The following is a 4,864-nucleotide window of genomic DNA, read 5'->3' on the forward strand; positions in this document are numbered from 1 at the left end:
TTTGAATTCACAAAACTCAAGTTGGTAGTCATAATGTCACAGCAACATTTTACAAATCAAGATGCAGGCTATGCTTATTTATACTACACATGTATACAGAGAAGATAAATACACTCATGCAATTTATAGTGCTGGAAGTAATTAGGAGGAGAAAGGAGCGTTACCACCTTATGGTCTATCTTTCTTGTTGTTGTCTTTTTCCTCTTATTCTTCCCTTTCCCTTGCCAAACTCAGAATGCTTGCTCATCCTCAAGCAACAATTAGAACAATGGCTATGGGGCTAAGATGGATCATGAATATCTTACACAATGAAATGTTAGCAGTACATGTGTTTTAATCAAGCAAAATTAAGGATAACAATCAAGGCACAAGAGTCAGAGACATTGTGATTGCAAACATAAGAGAGTGTGCATGATACATGGCATAAAAGATAAGTGGCACACCAAACTTAGTGTGACACTTTCACTTGGAATTGATGCAAGTATCTAGTAAGGATTGGAACCAAATTTTATTGCATAGCAACACCAAACTTAGAATGCAATCATATGTCAATTTATTTGAACTAAAACTAAGCAAATGAAACTGTTATATGTTAAGTACAATCACCAAGCCAAGAATCTATCATGAATAAGGATCTCTTGGTGATGTATTAACAAAAATAGTTAATAGAAGAAAAAGCATTAAAAACAAGGAAATGACTAAAACAAAGAGAAAACTAAAATTGTCTAACTAAAAGAAAGATAACACTGTAAAAGGGCATTATGATTATGTACACAAGTGGTGTTGCTTAATGAATTGCTTAGAGAATTAGGTGGCACACCAAACTTAGAATCTTAGTGTGACACTTTCATTTTTGATGCAATCATCCAGAAAGATTGAAAACAAATTGTTGCAGGGCAACACCAAATTTAGAATGTAACCATATGCCAATTTATTGAATTTAATCAAAGCAAAGAAAGAAAACAAAGCAGAGAAATGAAATGTTACCTAAGATTGGGTTGTTCTTCACTTTCTTCCTCTTCTTCCAGTTTGTTAAGAGGAATGACCTCAAGGGGAGAGATGAACCAGCTAGTGTCCCTTGTCTTGGCCTCTCCTCAGCAAGCTTTCTTTTGTAAATGGCTTGATTGAGCTTGCTTGTTGGATCGGGGACAGGATTGGTGCTCTTGTTAGTTGCCTTCACTCCGTGGATATCAAGACATAGTTGCTGTATGATTATTGGAGTTTTATCTTCATTAAGAGCCTTTTGAATTGGTGGTTCCATGAGCTCTTCTTCTATGTACTTCTCTGCTTCACTTGAGTGTAAATTCTCTTGATTGACTTCCTCACGTTCTTGTTCTTCCACTTCCTCTTTTGCACCCAACATTTGACTTATTAGCATTTTTCATGGAGGAGGTTTGTTGTTCTTCCCAAGATTTCTTCATATTCTCTTCATATCTTTCAATCACAGATTCAAGTGTTGAGAGTCTTTGGTTCAGGAAAGTTTGTGAAGGTCGTGATTTTTCATGTTCTCTTGTCATCTCACGTGCAGTTTCAGTTTCAACCATCTCATTCTTCACGAAAATTTTCTTGACACCGGGGTCTCTTCTTCTTGCTCTTCCACTTCCTCCTTCACACTTATCATTTGGTTTACCAGCACTTCCATGTTTTTGAAGGAGTTCTCTTGGTCATTCCAGGATCTCTGTGCTTCCCCTTCATATCTTTCAAGTATGGTTTCAAGCCTTGAGAGGCTTTGGTCCATGGAAGTTTGTGTGGACTGTGAGTTTTGGAAGAGATTTTGTGTCAAGGGATAGTTAAGTGATGAAGAATTTTAAGATGAAAAACTGGGAGGTGAGGTTTGACAGCTTTCCATGAATGAATTGAAGGTTTGCTCAAGTGATGATAGCTCTTGATAAGTGGAGTATGAATTGTCAAATGCTTCCTGATTTTGATTCTCCCAAGCACAACTTAAATCATTGCCGAATTCATCACATTATGAATCATTTTGTTGCCTTGGAGGACAATCTTGCATGAACTCATTGAAAGCATACTCCAGTGATGATGTTTCTTGATGAGTGGAGTATGAACTGTTGAATGCTGTTTGGTTTTGATCCTCCCCATCCACAATTTGAGTGATTATTGAATTAATCACAGTGTGGATTATTTTGTGGCATGGAGGAACAATCTTCCATGTATGTACTGACAGCATAATCAAGTGATAATGTCTTTGAATAATTAGAATGTAAATCATTGCATTTCCCTTCCCAGCCATCATTTGTGTACGTGTCATAACAGTATGAGTCACTTTGTGGCTTTGGAAAATAGTTCATTTCACTTGATTGTTCATACTCCCTCATTGCTTGTTGATACTCCCATCCACCATGAGGATAACGATATGAATCATTTTGTGGTGGTGGTTGGTATCCCATATGATTCTCTTGCTCATCTTGTGGTTCTGAAGTATATCTCCATTGATTGGAGTGCCCAGAAATTGTGATCTCTTGGTGATATCCCAACCACCATTTGAGATTGGTGATTGTAGGTAATATCCCATAAAATTTGTTTGATCACAAGATGAGTTGAACTCCATTTAAATTTTGTAAAACACAACACCATTGAAAATCGAAATTCATGTCACAGAGAAGAATTTCTTAGTGAGGCAATAACTCAAACACCTTACTATCAACTTAAAATAGAGAACAAAAACAAAGAAAATGCTTAATCTAGACTTCTCACCCACTTAATCATTGTTGATCTAAATCAATCCCCGGCAATGGCGCCAAAAACTTGATGGGTGGAAATTAGAATTCCACACAAACTCACCGGCAAGTGTACCGGGTCGCATCAAGTAGTAATAACTCACAAGAGTGAGGTCGATCCATAGGGATTGATGGATTGAGCAATTTTAGTTAGGTGATGAATTTAGTTAAGCGAATATTTGATGAATTGAGTGATTTTGATTGACAGAAGCTAAATTGCAAGTAATTAAAGGTGCAGAAGGTAAATTGAGTAGAAGAATAAAATGCAGAAGAGGTAAATTGCAAGTAACTTAAAGAAAAAGAAAGTAAAAGAGCTGAAACTTAAATTTCAAGAAAAGTAAATTGCAGAAACTTAAAGTGCAAGAAATGTAAATTGCTGAATCTAAATTGCTGAGAAATATAAATTGCTTGAAGAGTAAAAGGATTTGGGTGCTGGGTGATGAGAGAACTTTTGCGTGGTCTAGAAATTTGCGGATAAATCCTTGTTGCAAGTATAGTTTCTAAACCTTCAAAATTCCTTTCATACAAACGTTTTGGGTGTCACAAGTAACAAACCCCTTTAAAAATTGTTAACCGAGTATTCAAACCTCGGGTCGTCTTCTCAAGGAACTGCAAGGAAGTATGTTCTTATTATTGGCTATAAAGGTTGTAATCGGGGTTTAGAAGGTGAGAAGCAAGTGATTGAACGACAAGTAAAATAAATGGCAATTAAAATAAATAAATACTGTAAAGCAAACTTCTGGCAAGGTGAAAGAAATTGGAAGTCCAACTTAATTATCTCTCTCAACAATAATGAAAGTTGAATCTAAATTCCACTTAGTTAACCTTTACTAAAGCAAAGGAAAGTCAAGGGACTAATTAGTTTGACCTTCGAATCCTAGTTAATTCCTAAGAAAAAGTTGGGATTATTGAAGTTCAGTTCAATTAGCAAGATAGCGATTATCAGTTATGTTGAGTTTGATGATGTTGAGTTACTGATTTCTTAACCAAGACCAAAAGGGGAAAAAGTAAAATTACTGGAATAAAAATGTCCTTAGATGAAAAGCAATGGTAACACAAATTAAAGAGAAAGCAATCAATAACTGAAATACCTCAAATAATCATTAATTCAAATCATAACATGGAAAGGGTTCATAAGTCAAGTTGGCAACATTTATGGATACGAATAAAAGCATTAAAGTAAAAGTAGCATAGAAACATAAATTAAAGTAAATACTAAACCTGGATCGAGAGTTACTCTTAAAAACTAAGAGAAGTCCTAAATCCTAATCCTAATCCTAAGAGAGAGAGGAGAGAACCTCTCTCAAACTAAATCTAAATCATGGAAAGTAGTAAAAAAATGCGAGCTTTCTCTTGAATGGATGCATTCTCCCACTTTATAGCCTCTAGTCTATGTGTTCTGCACTTGGATTTGGGCCAAAAAGGCTTCAGAATCCGCTTTGAGCATATTCTGTAAATTCTGATACGTGGCCTCTGTCACGCGTCCGCGTGGGTCACGCGGTCGCGTCATCTGGAGCTTTTCCTTGCCACGCGGTCGTGTCAGTCACGCGTCCGCGTCGTATGCGTTCTACTTAAGGCGCGCAGTCGCGTCAGTCATGCGGCCGCGTCGCTGCTTCTTCGCTTCTGGCTCGCGATCACGTCGTCCATGTGATCGCGTGGATACTAGTTTCTTCAAAACTCCGTTTCGCACTTTTCCTTCCATTTTTGTACATTTTCTTTTCCATCCTTTAAGTCATTCTGCCTTAGAAAATCTGAAACTACTCAACACACTAATCACGACATCGAATGGAAATAAAGGTAATTAAAATAATAAATTTTAAAGCTTAGGAAACATGTTTTTCACATACATCACATAATAAGGAAGGGAAAGTAAAACCATGCAATTAATATGAATAAGTGGGTGAAGGATTGAATAAATCACTCAAACTAAGTACAAAATAACTCATGAAATATGGGTTTATCACTGGGACTTGGAATTGAAGAAGGCATTGCAAACTAAAGTAAATCAGAAAGCTCTGAGATGCAGGACTTCAGATCTTGATCTCAGTAGCAGGAATAGAAATGGAAAATTTCTTCAAGAAATAAAACAGCAAGAGAATTTGAGTCAATTATGAAATCTTTAAAGAGAA

This window comes from Arachis ipaensis, chromosome B1, assembly GCF_059453495.1.
Source record: "Arachis ipaensis isolate K30076 ecotype BB chromosome B1, ASM5945349v1, whole genome shotgun sequence".
NCBI lineage: Eukaryota > Viridiplantae > Streptophyta > Magnoliopsida > Fabales > Fabaceae > Arachis > Arachis ipaensis.